Source organism: Hyla sarda, chromosome 5 (genome assembly GCF_029499605.1).
Source record: "Hyla sarda isolate aHylSar1 chromosome 5, aHylSar1.hap1, whole genome shotgun sequence".
Taxonomy (NCBI): domain Eukaryota; kingdom Metazoa; phylum Chordata; class Amphibia; order Anura; family Hylidae; genus Hyla; species Hyla sarda.
Window position 1 is genome coordinate 126055033 of NC_079193.1, and position 21658 is coordinate 126076690.

At 41.4% G+C, this 21658-nt stretch overlaps 1 protein-coding gene across 8 annotated transcripts in view; it reads right to left on the reverse strand.

The window, feature by feature from the left end:
* Positions 1–21658, reverse strand: part of VWC2 (von Willebrand factor C domain containing 2) — an 865269-nt gene that overhangs the window by 549329 nt on the left and 294282 nt on the right. The window contains exon 2 of one of the 8 annotated variants that reach the window (XM_056520238.1): positions 12892–12967. The exons of the other annotated variants lie outside the window; for them this stretch is intronic. The gene's annotated coding sequence lies outside the window, so the exon portion shown is untranslated. The remainder of the gene's footprint in view (positions 1–12891; positions 12968–21658) is intronic. 8 annotated transcript variants of the gene reach the window in all.

A 21658-nucleotide genomic window follows, 5' to 3' on the forward strand; every position in this document is an offset into this window, starting at 1 on the left:
AATACAAGTCAAAATGTTCTCCTTTTTACCCCTTGCAAAAATTCAAAAATTGGGTCTACAAGAACATGCGAGTGTAAAAAATGAAGATTTTGAATTTTCACCTTCACTTTGCTGCTATTCCTGTGAAACACCTAAAGGGTTAATACACTTACTGAATGCCATTTTGAATACTTTGGGGGTGTAGTTTTTATAATGGGGTCTTTTATGGGGTATTTCTAATATGAAGACCCTTCAAATCCACTTCAAACCTGAACTGGTCCCTGAAAAATAGTGAGTTTGAAAATTTTGTGAAAAATTTCAAAATTGCTGCTGAACTTTGAAGCCCTCTGGTGTCTTCCAAAAGTAAAAACTCATACATTTTATGATGCAAACATAAAGTGGACATATTGTATATGTGAACCCAAAAAAAAAATATTTTGAATATCCATTTTCCTTACAAGCAGAGAGCTTCAAAGTTAGAAAAATGCTACATTTTCATTTTTTTCATCAAATTTGGGGATTTTTCACCAAGAAAGGATGCAAGTTACCATAAAATTTTACCACTAAGTTAAAGTAGAATATGCCACGAAAAAACAATCTCGGAATCAGAATGATAACTAAAAGCATTCCAGAGTTATTAATGTTTAAAGTGACAGTGGTCAGATTTGCAAAAAACGCTCTGGTCCTTAAGGTGTAAAATGGCCTGGTCCTTAAGGGGTTAATCAACTGGTGCCAGAAAGTTAAACACATTTGTAAATTACTTCTATTAAAATATCTTAATCCTTCCAGTACTTTTTAGGGGCTATATACTACAGAGGAAATGCTTTACATTTTAGATTTCTCTGATGTCATGACCACAGTGCTCTCTGCTGTCCATTTTAGGAACTGTCCAGAGCAGCATATGTTTTCTATGGGGATTTCTCCTGCTCTGGATAGTTCCTAAAATAGACAGCAGAGGTCAGCAGAGAGCACTGTGGTCATGACATCAGAGAAATCTAAAAGGTAAAGCATTTCCTCTGTAGTATATAGCCCCTAAAAAGTACTGGAAGGATTAAAGGGTACCTTTCATCAAAAAAAACTTTTGATATATTATAGATTAATGTATGCAGGATAACTTTCCAATAGCATGTTATTAAAAAATATGCTTCTTACTATTTAATTTTCCACTTTGAAAAAAATGACCAAGCCCATCGTGGTCCCTTTACATGGTTGATAAACCTTTTTATGATAGATGAAGAAGTTATTGTATAATATGAATTCCAAACCATTCAACAAGAAATTATTTTGTACCAGTGGAAGTTGGTCATCTTTTTCCAGGTAATTTTGTATGCATTTAAATCGAGACCATGTGAAATATTGGTGTACATATATACATGTACATCACATGCATGCACCTCCAGCGCTGCAGAAATATATTAGCCCACCATAGAATGCATCTTAATCATGGCCCATTTGCCACAAAAAAAAACTTAGTAAAGTTTCATATTATTATCTAGTAATGCACTATGGATCCCAAGTGAATACTGTAACAAGACTGTACTTCACACACAGGATACGAAGTACAATAAGAGCATATGAAATATAAAAAAAGAACTGGACGTATAGAAATTCACCCAAGTTAAACGTCATTGATCCCTTCAAACATAGTGGGCAAAAAAGTTTGAGTCTCCAGCGCTGCAGAATAATCACTACTTAATTGGTCACAAGCCACCATCTCCCATACCAAGCTTATCATTTTTACCATGCTAAATACACTGAATTTCCACTATTATTTATTATTATTATTTTATTTATTTATATAGCGCCTACAGATTCTGCAGCGCTTAATTTTGTACAAGAAAGCTGGGCCACAAGCTGACAAGACCATCCTAAGAACAGCTGAAACTCACTCTATTGGAACTGCTATACCATCATGCTGTAAGAACTTCATCTTTTGTTTTCTGAACTTGCCTTGCAAAACTCTTTTATATATTGTTATACCTGTATGTCATTTGTTTCTGTATTTTTATATAGTCAGCACTGTGATACCTTTTATCAGATTAAATGTTTAATTAATCAGCTCTGGTCTTTGATCTCTAAATATATGAGCTCACCTTTCTGAAGAAGGCTCTGGTAAAACACGATTATCTAAAGGTTAATTTGGTGACTTGCTGGGACTTGTAGTGGATACCCAGAGGTCTGGCGGCTTTAACCCTTGCACCATCACACTCTCTCTAGCGTCTTAGCTGGACCTATAGGGTGTGATCGTGTACATGAAAAATGTGCTTTTGTTTCCCTGTAAAATGCCTGTTTGCATGACCTTGACCCTGTGACCCAGCAGTAATCCAATGTCTGTATATTTAAGTTGGCAAGCTCCCATTACTGTAACACACATTGCCTGACCAAGAACCTAGTCAGGGTTCAATGCTTTTAAGTTTCACCTGAATTACCAATAAAAGATTGCCATTTTAACCTACTGTGGCAGATTTTTCTTCCTGGGAAGGCGCCATCCGAGAAGTCCTAATTTACTACTTTATTCCTGGCAATTAAGTGGGCACTCGAGTCTTCGCAATTATCTGTTGAGCAGGAAGCGACTATGGTGTGAGGAATAATATACAATGGGATGGGGGGGGGGGGCATATGAGGGGAATAATGTACAATGGGGGCAAATATGATGGGAAATAATGTACAATGGGGGCCAATATGAGGGGAAAAATGTATAATGGGGGCCAATATGAGGGGAATAATCTACAATGAGCACCAATATGAGGGAAATTATCTACATTGGCCGCCAATATGAGGGGAATAATCTACAATGGCCGCCAATATGAGGGGAATAATCTACAATGGGGGCCAAAATAAGGGTAATAACTTACAATTGCGGGGGCAATAGGAGGGGAATAACATACTATGGGGGCATGATATACAATGGGGGAAATAATATACTAATGGGACAATTTAAGGGGCATTATATACTATGGGGGCAATGTTTGGGGCATAATATACTATGGGGAAATGTGACGGGCATAATATACTATGGGGCAATGTGACGGGTATAATATACTATGGGGCAATGAGACGATGAGACGGGCATAATATACTATGGGGTGATGTGATGGGCATAAAATACTATAGTGGGCAAGGGGAGGGGGCAAAATATTCTATGGGGACACAATGAGGGATATAATATACTATGGGAGTAATGTTTCTGGCATAATACTCTATGGGGGCAATGTTGAGGCCTAATACTATATGGGGCAGTGTAATACATATAGGGGGTTTGTATTGTGGGATGACAAACTGCCTAATATGTTTGTCTGGCAGTTTGGGTGGAGACGGGTTGTGGTAGGGAGACGTCTTCATGATTATCCAGGAGAGATGTTGAAGAAAGAGAAAAGTGAGTGACTCTGATCAGAGATGATGCCCCCATGAGTATGTAACTATAATGATTGGAATCACTTATACAGTCTACAGCACCTGTGTACAGATGGTATCTATTTTATGTGGTCCCTCCTATGAGGGGATATTGGTCTCTGTATAGTGGTTTTTATTCAATAACAATAAAGCAGTATTATTCAGTGGTAAAGTTAGTGGTCATAGTGAGGCGTAATTATTTGTCCCTTGTATAGTGGTGTGGTGATACTGGTCTGTGTATAGTGTTTTTTATTTCCTTACAGTATGATTGTATTATAAAGTCACTGCAGAAGTAATATGTTGTCCCGTGGTGGAGGTATTGTTTTATACCCAATACTCCGATAAAATTCACTGCGTGCCACAGGGAGGGAGCGGGGGGGGGGGGGGGGGGCTGTCGGGTAAGGGGCCCCTAAATTTCTGATGGCAGCCCTGGATGTGGGAGAGACTTGAGGAGTATTACAGATCACCAGAAATTATAGAAAATGCACTCTTCAAAACAGTTGAGGATTTCCCTAAGATTCAAAACAAACGTTTCCAGAAGCTGAGAGGGCTAAGCGATTTGCTGACAGAGCTCCAAGTGGCCAAAACTGAAGGATACTTACAAGGTTTGGCATTCTTAGATACAGCGTGTGGTGTAAACCCCATAGTACAAAAACTACCTTTATAACCTGCCACAATGTCCAATTTCCTCAATTCTCATTATTTGTGGACTTTGTGCACCATCAAGCAAAGACTAGAAATTATCCCAGCTTTAACTTCTAAATGTTTGACACCACTTACCCCAAATCAGGTAAACCTGTCTCACTTTGCAACCTGAAAAGTACACCTGTTGCAGTACACAAAGCCAGTGTATCTTCTAAAGACCCCTCAAACAAAACATAGCACTGAAGAGACTGAGAATGTCCTTTACATAATAAACCACATTCATTGTTGAAATGCAGATGATTTAAATAAACGCTTCTCAAGGATCACAAAACTTTCCTCAAGGAAAACCATATTTGCTTCATGTGTTGTGCATAAACCTCTCAACTTTAGTGTTGCTCGCGAATATTCACAATGCAAATTTTATTCGCGAATATCACATATTCGCAAATTTGCGAATATTCGCGAATATAGCACTATATATTCGCAATTACGAATATTCGTTTTTTTGACACTGTGAGACAGGCGTGGAATTTTCGCATATGCGACAATTTGCAAATGCAAATTTTCGCGTATGCGAATTTCTGCATATGCAAATTTTTGTATATGCTAATTTTTGCATATGCGAAAATAAAACGCGAATATTACGAATATAGCGAATATGACAAATATTCGTCCATATATTCGCGAAATATCGCGAATTCGAATACTGCCTATGCCGCTCAACACTACTCATCTTGCAAAATACTGTGCAGCAAACATCAAATGCTCAGAATGTGACAGCTTTACACCCTAAGCCAGCTCCTTGGACTCTCAAACCCTCAGACCAGTCTGCAGAGCACTGAGAGGAGGACAGAGACACAGCGCCTCCTGAAGTGTGTGGAAAAGGTCTTAGTAACAAATTCTGCTCCAAGATATGTCTTGTTACAGTCTACTCCATTGGTCACAAAGAGAAAGTGGTAAGGTTGTATGCTATACTTGATGACAAAAGCAATAGATCTCTAGCTAAAATAGCTTTCTTTGATAGCTTCAGTATTTAAGGACACATATTCACTTAAAACTTGCACAGGTGTGAGTGAAGAAAAAGGGAGAAGAGCTACCAATTTCCAAATCAAATCCATAAATGGTGAAGCATCCCTGCCTCTGCCTAGCCTAATCGAATGCAACCAGATTCCAAACAATTAAAAAAAGAGATTCCTACACCTGAGACAGCATTACATCATGGACATCTGAGAAAACAATAGCACATCTCATCCCTGGACTCAACCCATAGGCTCAGACAGTACTTCGGCTTGGAAGATACATCATAAGAGTCCACAAGGTGAGAAAACATATAAACGGTCTTCACAGTTCTTCATATGCTCAGAAGCTTGACCTAGGGTGGGACATTATAGATGATGAGATGATGTCTGCCTAGGAAATGTTCACATGCCAACCACTGTGAATTACGAACACACAAATACATTGGAGAATGGACGCCCATCCCTCTTTCAGCCTTTTACTAACAGATACCTTGTATGAGAGAAGCCTGCAAGTGTGCTTTATCCTGACTTTACAGAAATCAAGAACCATTCTTGTGGCAAAAAACAAAATCACTTGGGGTGCACAATGTTCCAGAGACAAAGGAAGACCACAAGATAGCCCCCTCTATTGAATGAGGCCTTCTTAACCCCTTAAGGACGCAGGGTGTATCCATACGCCCCCGTTTCCAAGTCCTTAAGGACTCGGGGCGTATGGGTGCGTTCTTCCGGCCCTTGCCGCTCGCCAGGCAGGGACCGGACTGGGATGCCTGCTGATATCGCCCAGGGGGGTCCTGAGGTTCAATCGGGTCTCTGGTGACCCAGAAAAAAAAGGGTGAACCGGGTTGTCCGAGACAGCCCCATTCACCCTTAATTTGCTTTTATGAAGAGGTGAGTAGAAGCCTTGACAGAGGAATGGCTGTGGATATAGTGTTTCTGGATTTTGCTAAAGCATTTGATACTGTCCCTCATAGACGTCTGACAGGTAAGTTAAGGTCTTTGGGTTTGGAAATTTTAGTTTGTAACTGGATTGAACACTGGCTCATGGATCGTACCCAGAGAGTGGTGGTCAATGATTCGTACTCTGATTGGTCCCCGGTAATTAGTGGTGTACCCCAAGGTTCAGTACTGGGCCCGCTGTTGTTTAATTTATTTATCAATCATATAGAGGATGGTATTAACAGCTCTGTTTCTATCTTTGCAGATGACACCAAGCTTTGTAGCACGGTACAGTCTATAGAGGATGTGCATAAGTTACAAGATGACTTGGATAGACTAAGTGTCTGGGCATCCACTTGGCAAATGAGGTTCAATGTGGATAAATGTAAAGTTATGCATCTGGGTACTAATAACCTGCATGCGTCGTATGTCTTAGGGGGGATTAAACTGGCAGAGTCACTGGTAGAGAAGGATCTGGGTGTACTTGTAGATCACAGACTACAGAATAGCATGCAATGTCAGGCTGCTGCTTCCAAAGCCGGCAGGATATTGTCATGTATAAAAAGAGGCATGGACTCGAGGGACCGGGACATAATACTCCCCCTTTATAAAGCATTGGTACGGCCTCACCTGGAATATGCTGTTCAGTTTTGGTCGCCTGTACATAAAAGGGACACTGAGGAGCTGGAAAGGGTGCAGAGACGCGCGACTAAACTAATATGGGGCATGGAACATCTTAGCTATGAGGAGCGATTAAAGGAGTTACAATTGTTTAGTTTTGAGAAGAGACGTTTAAGGGGGGATATGATAAACGTATATAAGTATATTAATGGCTCATACAAAAAATATGGAGAAAAACTGTTCCAGGACTGGTCACAGCAGGAAAAATTAACAGCTTTAAAACAGGATTAGATACATTCCTGGAACAAAATAACATTAATGCTTATGAAGAAATATAAAATCCCATCCCTTCCCCAATATCGCGCCACACCCCTACCCCTTAATTCCCTGGTTGAACTTGATGGACATATGTCTTTTTTCGACCTAACTAACTATGTAACTATGTAACTACCCAGCAGGAGTGAGGTGGCATGGGTGCCGCCTCACGATCATGTGATTGATCGGTCGGAACGACCGACCAATCACAGACCTGCTGGGCGGTGATCGGGACGGTGAACGGAGCGGAAATAGGCACCAGCGGGGGTCTCCTACCTTGCCCTGGTCCGGTGGGGGTCCCCTTAGGATCAGTGGCGGCGACAGGAGCAGGAGGACCGGTGGTGGCAGCGGCAGCAGTCCCGGCGGTAGGATACAGCAGGAGGTGAGGCCTGTTCACCTTCTGCTGTTGCTTAGCAACAAGTCGCAGCATGCAAAGCCAAAGGGCATGCTGGGAGTTGTAGTTGTGCAACAGTTGGAGGCACATTTTTTTCTATAAAAAGTGTGCATCCAGCTGTTGCATAACTACAACTCCCAACATGCACAGACTACCAGAGGGTATGCTGATAGTTGTAGCAGTGTGCCTCCAGCTGTTACAAAACTACAACTCTCAGCATGCCCTTCGGCTGTCAATGCATGCTGATTGTTGCAGTTTTGCAACAGCTGGAAACACAATGGTTGCGAAACAGAGTTTGTTACCTAGCTCAGTGTTTTGCAACCAGTGTGCCTACAGCTGTTGCGTAACTACAACTCCCAGCATGGATGGTCTGTTAGTGCATGCTGGGAGTTGTCATTTTGCAACAGCTGCAGGTTTGCAACCCCCCCCCCCATGTGAATGTACAGGGTACATTCACACAGGCGGGTTTACAGTGAGTTCTGCTGCAAGTTTGATTGAGATGCGGCTAACTCCCAGCGAGAAACTCACTGTAAACCTCCGCCCGTGTGAATGTACCCTAAAAACACTACACAAAATAAAAAGTAAAACACTACATGCCCCTACACAGTCCCCCCCCCCCCAATAATGATTTTAAAAAAATGTCTTTTACGGCACTGTTTCCAAAACAGAGCCTCCAGCTGTTGAAAAAAAACAACTTACAGTATTGCCAGACAGCCAATGACTGTCAAGGCATGCTGGGAGTTTTGCAACAACTGGATACACCCTGTAGGGTATTTTTGTGGCGGATTCAAATCCCCAATTTAGGCCTCAAATGCACATGGTGCTCTCTCTTGCTTCAGAGCCCTGTCGTATTTCAAGGAAACAGTTTAGGGCCACATATGGGGTATCTCCGTACTCGGGAGAAATTGCGTTACAAATTTTGGGTGGCTTTTTCTCCTTTTACCCCTTATGAAAAGGTAAAGTTGGGGGCTACACCAGCATGTTAGTGTTAAAAAATAATAAATAAATAAAATCTACACTAACATGCTGGTGTTGCCCCATACTTTTAATTTTCACAAGCGGTAAAAGGAAAAAAAGACCCCCAAAGTCTGTAACGCAATTTCGCCTGAGTACAAAAGCGTAAAGTGCTCTGTGGGCACACAACATGGCTCAGAAGTGAGAGCGCACCATGTACATTTGAGGCCTAAATTGGTGATTTGTATAGGGGTGATTGATTTTACAGCAGTTCTGACATAAACGCAAAACAATAAATACCCACACGTGACCCCATTTTGGAAGCTACACCCCTCACAGAATGTAACAAGGGGTATAGTGAACTGTAACATCCCACAGGTGTTAGACAGATTTTCGTTGAAGTTGGATGGAAAAAAATGAAGAAAAATTATTTTTCCACTAAAATGCCCCCCCCCCCCACATGTGATCCCATTTTGGAAATTATACCCCTCACATAATGTAATAAGGGGTAAAGTGAGCATTTACGCCCAACAGGTGTCTGACAGATTTTTGGAACAGTGGTCCGTGAAAATGAAAAAATGTTTTTTTTCATTTGCACAGCCCACTGTTCTAAAGGTATGTCAAACACCAGTGGGGTGTAAATGTTCACTGCACCCCTTAATAAATTCTGTGAGGGGTGTAGTTTCCAAAATGGGGTCACATAGGGGCTTCCTAAATGCCCCCCAAAAATCATTTCCGCAAAATTTGCTTTCCAAAAGCCAAATGTGACTTCTTCTCTTTTGAGCATTGTAGTGCGCCAGCAGAGCACTTGACGTCCACACACGGGTTATTTCCATACTCAGAAGAGTTGGGGTTACAAATTTTGGGGGGGCATTTTCTCCTATAACCCCTTGTAAAAATGTAAAATTTGGAGGAAAACCAGCATTTTTGTAAAAAAAAAATGTATTTATACATCCGACTTTAACGAAAAGTCGTCAAACACCTGTGGGGTGTTAAGGCTCAGCGGATCCCTTGTTACTTTCCTTGAGGGGTGTAGTTTCCAAAATAGTATGCCATGTGTTTTTTTTTGCTGTTCTGGCACCATAAATGTGACATGCCCCCCAAAAGCCATTTTAGAAAAACTCACTCTCCCAAATCCCATTATTGCTCCTTCCCTTCTGAACCTTGTAGTTAACCCACAGAGCACTTGACATCCACATATGAGGTATTTCCTTACTTGAGAGAAATTGGGCTACAAATTTTGAAGGGCTTTTTCTCCTTTTATCCCTTGTAAAATTTCAAAAACTGGGTCTACAAGAACATGCGAGTGTAAAAAAAATGAAAATTTTGTGGAAAATTGGAAAATTGCTGCTGACATTTGAAGCCCTCTGATGTCTTCCAAAAGTAAAAACATGTAAACTTCATAGTGCAAATATAAAGTAGACATATTGTATATGTGAATCAATATATAATTTATTTGAAATATCCATTTTCCTTACAAGCAGAGAGTTTCAAATTTCGAAAAATGCTAAATTTTCATGAAATTTGGGGATTTTTCACCAAGAAAGCATGCAAGTAACAATGAAAATTTACCACTTTGTTAAAGTAGAGTATGTCGCGAAAAAACAATCTCGGAATCAGAATAATCGGTAAAAGCATCCCAGAGTTATTAATGCATAAAGTGACAGTGGTCAGAATTGCAAAAAAGGGCTGAGTCCTTAAGGTGAAAAAGGGCTCAGTCCTTAAGGGGTTAAACATAATGGAACAAGGATTTTTCAAGAATAAACAAACACCTGGATTCCACCAATACCTTTCAAAACACAGATGCCATCTTCCCAACAACAGGGATCAGGCCTTAAAGAGTAGCTATCACTAGCTTAAATTTTCTAATCCCCCTCCCCATCTGTCCCTGACACTAACTAACTACATCTATCTCGGTGTAAATTTTTATCAAAATCCCCATAAAAATACCTTTTTTAGATCAGCTTCGGTAGCTCAGAGTTGAGGAAGTGGCCGGCCCCGGCAGGCGCGACATCATCTGAAGCCTGGCCAGGGCTTGCTTCTGTCCGTCTTCCTGTATGCTGCGCTCCCTCTCGGGAGCGTGCATACAGGCGTAATTACAGAGCAGCGACGGCAGCCTCTCAGTTTCCTCCTCTCTGTTTTGGCTATACACGTGCCATACAGAGAGGAGGAACTTCGGAGGACTGAGCTGACGTGCCCTATATTTTTATCAACAAACTAGTAAAAATAACACCATACCCTCCCCCCAATGGAATACATTTTATTTTTTTGCTCACCATCTATACTGGAGTGATCCGGTTTTAAACTTAATAAAACCACAGCACTACAATATAGATGGTCAAAAGTCCAAAATCAGTCCAAAATCAGGCAATTACCACACATACCATGCACACTCATTACCAGATATTGAGTGTGCATAGCATGATATTGAGCATGCATATTTGGGCCTGCATAGCATGCAGGCTCAATACATGATATTGAGCATGCATAGCATGCACAGTCAATACAGGATAATGAGCATGCATAGCATGCAGGCTCAATACATGATAATGGGAGTGCATAGCATGCATGCTCAATACATGATATTTAGCATACATAGCATGCACACTCAATACATAATAATGAGCATACATAGCATGCAGGCTCAATACATGATATTGAGCGTGCATAGCATGCACAGTCAATACATGATAATGAGCATGCACATATATATTTCCACTATTAGTACATAGTGATCATAGATGGAAAATATTTTATATACACACACATTATATACATTACATACACACACACACATATATATATATATATATATATATATATATATATTGTGACAGTGTGTCTGGAGAAGTAGTGGACAGGGTCTATGTGTGCCCTAGGTTTCTCACTTCTGTAATTTAAAGCAACCAGGGAAATGTTCAGCAGAGGTCTCTGCAATTTGGGTTTGTATAAAACCTGTGTGTTTTTAGGGCCTGTGTTGCTGGAGTGGGGAGAAAAGGGTGGGCCCCCACCCCCCACCCCATCCGGACAGTCCGGGTTTTGGGCTGTCAGGTAATCAATCACTCCTCAGGTGTGCTGGCCTGATATAAGGCTGAGAGTGCAGACACATCTCTCTCAGCCTGGGAACAGGTTATCTGCATGGAGCCTGTGAGAGCCCTCTAAGTGGTATGGACTTTGCTATATTGTTTGGTGCCCGGTATTAGGCTGGCACTTGGTTAGTGTGGTTTCCTGTTGTTAGTTAGAGACAGACAGGCTTAGTATTTTGTTTTTATATTTTATGTTCTGTACCTCAACCTGACAATAAAACTGGCTGAGGTCATTTAAACGAATCCCCTGCTGTTTGGACTGCAATTTCTACAGTGTGCCTGCTCAACTGTGCCTGTCTACCCAGGAGACGTCATCCCTGTTACCTAATCCCTTACACTATATATATATATATATATATATATATATATATATATATAGAAATAGTAAGTCAAGGGGAGCACCGTGCACCAGGATTCCAGATCCGCCCAGATGCCAAGCTTCGGGAACCGACCAACTCCCAAGTAATATGTAGAATCAAGTAGAAGCGGCACACCAGTATACCAGTGAAAGCGTTGGGTTTATTCACACATCTGTGCAGAAAAGCTACGTTTCGGCTCAACAATAGAGCCTTTCTCAAGCATATCAAACATTATACAAGCATGTGTATATATAGGCCCTTCAATTGAATACACAAATGAGGGGGGTGTGCCCAAACCAAAATCAAAACAAACTAGAAAAGTACTCCAATAGACCATCATCGGTCTCATATACATGTGTTATAAATACAGCGGTATACAATCATATATAGTGCTTACATATTATTCATATAATACAGTGATTCAATAGTGTACCGTGCATATAAACTCTAATAAATTCATCTGAGGTCCGGTTCAGGAGGCGGCGTTCACCTGTTGACAGCAGCGTGGATGTCCAATCGGTATCAACTTCCGTTGAGAGCAGGGTGTTTGTACACAAACCCAGTACGCAGGTGCCGATTCGTTACTTCCGGTCGTCGCCGGAAGTCGTCACCAGCTGCCGGGTAAGGTGTCCATATCTCCACAGCGCATGTGCCAATATTCTGTGCGCACGCGCACATCAACAACTAAAGTACGGGCGCCATGTTGAGTACTGGCAAGTTTAAGGGCAGGATAAAGTACTAAGGATGACCATACTAACCTATAATTATGGGCAAGAATCATTTTTAAATAATGTATCATATATTCAGCTCAAAAGGTATAGCACACTACATTGTATATGGTTTGCGGCCATGGCTCATTTTACAGGGGTCTGTCCTATGGACAGAAACCAGTGGTATCGGCAGCCTAATCTGACCACTTTCATATCAGGTCTACAGCCTGTTCTCAAGGAACCATCTCCGTGTTCTGGTCCCACAGCTAGGACTCCTTCACTATGTGGTTCCATATATAGTTCGGCAGAGCTGCCCACTGGGACATGCATAACCCCCATTCTGCGCTCCCTAATACAATGTGATTAAATAAATAAATATCTTAAGCCCTTTTCTAAACTAGGTCATCCCCCATACTATGTCCAAGATCCCATAAAGCTGCAATCAAAAATTGGTGTGGGATGTTTGACATCCTAAATTACCCTGTATATTCAGCAGAATCCTTATGGTGGTCACAGGTGTAACGCCAACTCGTCTCCGGACCCAGATGGTGAGTATCTAGAAACATAGAGAGGCATAGTGTAAGTGACAAATATAAAAAATCGTAAAAAAGTTACAGCACCATTACTACGGAGTAGCTAACAAAACCTATAGAAATAGGGGAACATCGCTGGCTCTGCAATTTCAAAGTTCCTAAAGAATCACGGAGACGTAGAAATGCCTAATTAAAGGCACGAACAGGAAAATCTATATTAAGGCCGTTTGGATGTAATGAATTTAATTTATCAATCCACATCACCTCTTTTTGTTTAAGAATTCTTTGTCTATTCCCTCCTCTTTTGGGCATGGGGACATGTTCAATAATAGTGAATCTAAGTTGATTCACATTGTGACCAAATTCTAGGAAGTGTCTTGGGATGGGTAGTTCCGTTTTTTTAGTCCTGATGGAAGATTTGTGATTATTGAGTCTAGTCTTGCATGAATTGCTGGTTTCCCCTGCATAGATTAAATTGCAGGGGCAAATAATCACATAAATCACATAATCTGTCTTACATGTAACATGATGCCTAATGTTGTATTTGTATTTGGTTTGAGGATGGGTGAAACAATCACCCTTGATCATCAGACTACAGTTTTCACAAATGAGACAGGGGTAACATCCAGGTCTCAGTTGTGTGGCCAAATCATGTTTGACTGGAAAAATGTCTGATTTCACAACCTTGTCTCTTAAACTGACTGATCGTCTATATGAGAGCAAAGGAGGAGTCTGAAGTTCCGGTACATTTGTATATGAGTGTGATATCACTGACCAATGTTTGTGAATAATCTGTGCCACCTCTTTGCTATATCCATTGTAAGTGGAGATGAAGGGTATCCTATTTTGGTGTTCTACCCTGGGTGTTGTCTGTAGTAGTGTGGACCTATTTAATCCTCTTGCTTTTTCTTGTTGTTCCCTAATAAGTTTTTTAGGGTACCCTCTAGACATGAACTTATCTTCCATGTCACCTAATCTTTGTTCAAGCTGTATTGGGTCATCCACTATCCTTTTGACTCTTAAAAACTGACTGTATGGCAAGGAGCGGACCATCCTTTTCGGATGTAGGCTACTGTAATGGAGTAAGTTGTTTCTGTCCGTATCCTTCACATACAAGTCCGTTTTGAGTCTCCTTCCTGCTATATAGACCCAGGTATCTAAGAACTGTATGCCTACCTTAGAATACACCATAGTAAATTTAATGTCCTGATCAATACAGTTAAGGAAATTAAAAAACTCACCCAACTGTGTCTCATTGCCACTCCAAATGGCAAAGATGTCATCTATGTATCTCCACCACTTCAGCACAAGGCTGAAGAGGTGGGACACATAGACCGACATCTCCTCCAACTCTGCCATAACCATGTTGGCATAGGTGGGGGCCATATTGGACCCCATGGCCGTCCCTTTTAGTTGGATATAGAACCGGTCGTCACATAAGAAGTAATTACAAGTCAGAATGATTTCCACGAGTCCCAAAATGAACTCCCTACACTCATCCGAGTATCGGGAGCTCATCAGGGCCCTCCTCACACACTCCAGACCCCTATCATGGTTAATGCTAGTATACAGACTAGTAACATCAAAGGAGACCAGAATCACATTTTCAGGTAAAGTTACATCAGCTATCTTGTTCAAAAAATCTGTTGTGTCCTGTAGATACGACCGTGCTGTAATTGCATATTCCCTTAGGACCCGATCCACAAAAATTGCTGCTGGACTCAAGATAGACTCACGTCCTGAAACAATTGGACGTCCTGGAGGTCGTTGCAGATTCTTGTGGATCTTGGGCAGGATATATATGACCGGGGTCACCGGGTGGGACGGTAATAAAAATCTGTGTAATTCACTATCAATCACATCCAACGCGAATGCATGATCCACCAATGTCTTCAATCTATTGGTAATCATAATTTTGGGATCTACCATCGTACATTTGTATACAGATGTATCCTCAAGCTGTCTATAGAGTTCTTCTAAATATAGACTCCGGTCCATAATGACGACTGCCCCTCCCTTATCTGCAGGTTTTATGACTAAGTCGTCATTATGGACCAGGGACTCTAGGGCATCTCTTTCTGTTCTAGACAAATTAGGTCGTCCCCACCACACTATTCCTCTGCGTTTCTGCTTTAAACCATCTATGTCTTTGTTCACAAGCTCAGAAAACGTGTCCACAGTCTGGGAATTGAGCTGGGGAACAAATTCACTTTTGTTGGACAACCCCCAATATTTTAAAGAGAGTTCACTCATGGTCTGTGGCTGCGGATCAAAAACATTAGTGTTAAACCATATTTTTAGTTTGATGTTCCTATACAGAGCTGCTAAATCAGCATATAATTGTACCCAGTCCATCCCTGCTGTGGGGCAAAAAGACAATCCCTTGTTCAAGACAGTCATTTCAGTGGGTGTAAGTGTGTGGGAAGAGATATTTACCACTAGGTTCTTATGCCCTTTATCCCCCGATTGCTTCTCGTGGATGTCGTTCTTTTGTTGTTGCTGCCGTCCTCTGCGGCCACCCCGTCTGATTCTTCTCCTCCTCCCTCCGTGGGAAGGTTCTGGCCCACATCTAAAAAACGTTGTGACTGAAGTTTGGGTCCTGGTTGCCTTTGTTGTCTCTGCCTCTTCTTGGTTGATTGAGCTGGTTTCATGCCCCAGCCTATTTTCTCCTGTTTATCCAGGTATTGCCAGTTATAGACTTGTCCTGATTTGTAGTCCTCTTGATCCCTGTGCCATTTCTGGCGTTTATTATCCTCTTGTTCAGCTTTGAACCTGTCCAACACATTCTTGGATTTCAACATATAGGCAGTGAACTCCTCTGTATCAAGGAGTTCTTTCAATTTCTCCTCACACTCCAAGACACGTCCTTTAATCAAGATAAAACTATAATGATCCAAAGGATGTAGGTCTCCCAACTCGTATAAATATATCAAAAATGAAAAAAATAGGGAACCTTTAAAATGTTAATATTTATTGTACCCATTAAAATATGAAAAAACTTTTTGGAAAAAATCACACCACGTGAAAAAACTAAGAATGTATTGCCACCGCCATATGTTGGTATCTTTCTTGGTGCTCACCTCTCCACATTAATTCATACAGATGAGAGCCCCAACATTGTATTCTTATATTCTTATATTAACGCCACAGTCTTTTGATCACTGTTCACACTTCTAGTAATGACACAGTCTTTTGATCACTATTCATACTTGGTTTTTAGAGCCAAGAGAAAATAATCATGCAATTTCCGCAATTTAAATCCATAAAACTGTAATTTGCTGCATCCAGTGCCATATACTTTAGATCACTGGAACAGTGCATGTAGTAAATCATCCATTTCAAACGTATGGCACTGGATGCAGTAAATCACTAACAGCTTTACGGATTCAAATTGTGGAATTTGCATGAATATTTGTTCTTGGCTCTACAAACCAAGTGTGAATAGTGATCGAAAGACTGTGTAGTTACTAAAAGACTGTGTCGTTACTAGAAGTGTGAACAGTGATCTAAAGTATATGGCACTGGATGCAGTAAATTACTAACAGTTTTATGGATTTAAATTGCGAAAATTGCATGATTATTTTCTCTTGGCTCTAAAAACCAAGTATGAATAGTGATCAAAAGACTGTGGCGTTAATATAAGAATATAAGAATACAATGTTGGGGCTCTCATCTGTATGAATTAATGTGGAGAGGTGAGCACCAAGAAAGATACCAACATATGGCGGTGGCAATACATTCTTTCACGTGGTGTGATTTTTTTCCAAAAAGTTTTTTCATATTTTAATGGATACAATAAATATTAACATTTTAAAGGTTCCCTATTTTTTTCATTTTTGAGAGAGAGAGAGAGAGTGTTGCTGCAGCACACAAGGCGCAGTGACAAGTGGTTTCCATTCCAATTGCTACGTTTCAGCCGCCCATGCAGCCTTTTTCAAGCACAAACCAGTAGTGACCATAGGGCAGTACATATACAATGTTCAATAAAATATCAATTACAAGTGATTAAATACAAACAAGTATCAATATGTAAAAATACAATGTGCAAAAGATGCAATACAAATCATATTGCAATCTAATGGATTCACTAAGTGTGAGACCATAAAGTGCATGACAATAAGTGTAAAGATATACATATAAAGTGCAAAACTTGTTAAATTGTGCACAAGTGTAGAATAATTAAACAGCCTTGCAGGAGGAGAGTAGGCGGTACCTCAGAGACACTCACCCAATAGGAGGCAATGTACATATAGGAATACTGTATCCATCGCTCCACGCATGCACCATCCAGTGTGTTGTAATGTAAACATGACGGCGACGCAGTGCGCATACAGCGCACGCTCGCCGTCACGCTTCCGGGAGTAGAGCAGGAGCCAATCGAGAGACGCCACGTAGGAGCACATGATTAGTGATAGTAACGCCCAGACATGTCACATGATCGGAAAATGGTCACGTGACATGCACAGATATGGCCAAAGGTAAATTAGAGGCGTCATGGCGTCACGGGCGCCATCTTAACTAAGGGTAAAGCTATGGGCAAATGAACCGACAGCATAATCTAAAGGTACCAGCTTAGATATAGGTGGAAAGAGGTACCAAAATAGTGTGGAGAGGATAACCACATGCATATACCATGGATAGATAGACATTATAGGGTCAACACACGAAAAAAGTCATAGAGCAGCAGTTGTGCCTGCAAATCAACCCGGGCATCCTGTAGGACAACAACCCCCAGCACACTACGTCATCTGTCTCATGGGCGAAGATGTGTCGCCCATTGGACCCCACCAGGTCAACTGAATGTACCTTTGGACAGTCCAACAGGTGGGAGAGGGCCCCACACCTGGGACGGAAGGCATTCTACAGGGTTGTGCAGCAAAGTCACTAACAGACACATTCATGCGTAAAAAGACCCAGCTAAAGAGCATAAGCGAACTCATTATAAGGTATCTTTATTAGGCTTCCTCTCCTCCACATGGTAACATGCATATAAAAGAAAAAAGAAAAAAAGTCAATCCTGTGACTCCAGTTGAGGGTAATCTCTCGTGGCTACCATCAGTGCTCCAGGAACTCATGGACAAGAACTGTAATAATAAACATGATGAAATAAAATAAGGGGGTGTCATCCCTGTACGCCGACTCTCCGATTCTGCAAAGAAAGAAAAGAAAAAATTAATATCAATCAGTCAGAAGCAGAAAAAGGTCACAATGTACTGCTCATTAGGACGTAGCCATAAAAAATCATGACAGGACAAGTTTATCTAGCATTATAAATTTAATTGGGAACAGTGTAGTCCACATTTAATCCGGTAGGGCACAAGGAATTTAACTTGAAAATCCATTCTAGCTCTCTACGTTTCAGTCTGCTTTGTCGGTCACCCCCTCTTTTGAGGGGATGGATGTGATCGAGCAGAGCAAACTTAAGGTCTCTCTCAGTATGGTTAGCCTCTGTAAAATGTCTGGAGACCGGGAGGTCCAGTTTCTTTTTACGCACTGTGTATCGATGGTGATTAAATCGCGTCTTTTTACGCATTAATGTGTCTGTTAGTGACTTTGCTGCACAACCCTGTAGAATGCCTTCCGTCCCAGGTGTGGGGCCCTCTCCCACCTGTTGGACTGTCCATTCAGTTGACCTGGTGGGGTCCAATGGGCGACACATTTTTGCCATGAGACAGATGACGAAGTGTGCTGAGGGTTGTTGTCCTACGGGATGCCCGGGTTGATTTGCAGGCACAACTGCTGCTCTAAGACATTATAGGGTCAACACACGAAAAAAGTCAATCTATCCATGGTATATGCATGTGGTTATCCTCTCCACACTATTTTGGTACCTCTTTCCACCTATATCTAAGCTGGTACCTTTAGATTATGCTGTCGATCATTTGCCCATAGCTTTACCCTTAGTTAAGATGGCGCCCGTGACGCCATGACGCCTCTTATTTACCTTTGGCCATATCCGTGCATGTCACGTGACCATTTTCCGATCATGTGACATGTCCAGGCGTTACTATCACTAATCATGTGCTCCTACGTGGCGTCTCTCGGTTGGCTCCAGCTCTACTCCCGGAAGCGTGACGGCGAGCGCGCGCTGTATGCGTGCTGCGTCGCCGACATGTTTACATTACAACATGCTGGATGGTGCATGCATGGAGCGATGGATACAGTATTCCTATATGTACATTGCCTCCTATTGGGTGAGTGTCTCTGAGGTACCGCCTACTCTCCTCCTGCAAGGCTGTTTAGTTATTCTACACTTGTGCACAATTTAGCAAGTTTTGCACTTTATATGTATATCTTTACACTTATTGTCATGCACTTTATGCTCTCACACTTAGTGAATCCATTAAATTGCAATATGATTTGTATTGCATCTTTTGCACATTGTATTTTTACATATTTATACTTATTTGTATTTAATCACTCTCTCTCTCTCTCTCTCTCTCTCTCTCTCTCTCTCTCTCGTTTATCCTTGTTTCGGTCACCTATGTTACTTTATGTAGGTTATTTCTTGCTTGTGCACTGTTCACATTGATGCTTCGTTGCTTATACAAGGAGGTCCATTTCAACAGTGTCCAATCGTTGGTGCACAATATCCAATCGTTGATACACAATATATCAAACAGTATCCTTATACCAATGTCCAATATATCCTGGTCATCAAAGTTGCTGTAATAAATTTCCACCTGAGTATATTGTCTAGCCGATTCCAGTACTAGTATGTTGTTGATATTTTTATACTGGTAATTCTGGAATTCAAGATATTATTTCACTCGCCTATTTCCACATGCAATGTATAATGATCTTTCCTCACATGAGGTGATATCAAAATTGGGATAAATAAGTCCGTAGATAGTATTTTATTCCAGGAGATTGACACTGCTTTAAGTCTTTATTCAGACCTTAATACTCGGGTGATGTGTTTTTTTTTCCTTTTATTTCGCCCACTAGTTTACAACATATAATAAGGACTCCTAAGTTCATTCTATGCGGTCTCTACATCACCGTACACATTGATGTGCATTATTCAAGTCGGACCGTCATTACTGCAGCTAAATTAAACTGTTAGAGCCTTACAACCAGTATACACACATACATTCGTTCATTCATGTAGTGGAGTCAGAGCAGTCTACAGTGATATCGATTGTAGTATTACTATAAAGTTATACCAGATCTACTGATTTACATCACCGTAGCGCAATCCACATAGTATTTGCCTGTAGTGTAATTTACAACACTGTCACACTGGCAGTTTTATTTTGGCATGTGCCACAGTGTTGCAATGGAGAGTTGTGTTTACTCACATTTATATCACACACTTACATGCCTTAATTCACACACTTATATCTGCACCTGTTCGGTAAGCTTTTTGTTATTATTTTAGCTTATTTTGCAGTTACTCAATTTAGCCACTATTTTGTTATACCTTTAGTTCAGGGGTAGGCAACCTTTTGGTAGTGCTGTGCCCAAATTTTTTTCGAAGACTCTTGGGGTGCTGGCAACATGGGTGTGGCTTGTTGTTGGGGTGAAGCTTGTCACAGGGTGTTTTTTTTTTTTACAGAACTGTCCCTATATATTATTCTCGCTGTAAGGACCTTACAGAGAGAACAACGATTTTAACTCAGAACTGTAAAATACAAACCCTTGAATCAGTCCACACCATAATACAGACCCCAGAATCACCGCCTGCCATAATACAGACCCCAGAATCACCGCCTGCCATAATACAGACCCCAGAATCACCGCCTGCCATAATACAGACCCCAGAATCACCACCCACCATAATACAGACCCCAGAATCACCACCCACCATAATACAGACCTCAGAATCACCACTAACCATAATACAGACCTTTGAATCACCACCCACCATAATACAGACCTCAGAATCACCACCCACCATAATACAGACCCCAGAATCACCACCTGTCATAATACAGACCCCATAGACCCCACCATTATACAAGCACCAGAATCAGACCCCACCATTATACAAGCTCCAGAATCACCATCCACCATAATACAGACCCCAGAATCACCATACACCATAATACAGACCCCAGAATCACCACCCACCATAATACAGACCCCAGAATCACCAACCACCATAATAGAGACCCAGAATCAGACCCCACCATAATACAGACCCCAGAATCAATCAGACCCCAACATAACAGACCCCAGAATCAGACCCCAACATAAAAGACACCAGAATCATACCCCACCATAATACAGACCCCAGAATCACCACCCACCATAATATAAACCCAGAATCACCACCCACCATAATATAAACCCAGAATCACCACCCACCATAATACAGACCCCAGTATTACCGCTCACCATAATACAGACCCCAGAATCACCACACACCATAATACAGACCCCCAGAATCACCACCCACCATGATACAGAACCCAGAATCACCATCCACCATAATATAAACCCAGAATCACCACCCACCATAATACAGACCCCAGTATTACCGCTCACCATAATGCAGACCCCAGAATCACCACCCACCATAATACAGACCCCAGAATCACCACCCACCATAATACAGACCTCAGAATCACCACCCACCATAATACAGACCCCAGAATCACCACCCACCATAATACAGACCCCAGAATCACCACCCACCATAATACAGACCCCAGAATCACCACCCACCATAATACAGAACCCAGAATCACCATGCACCATAATATAAACCC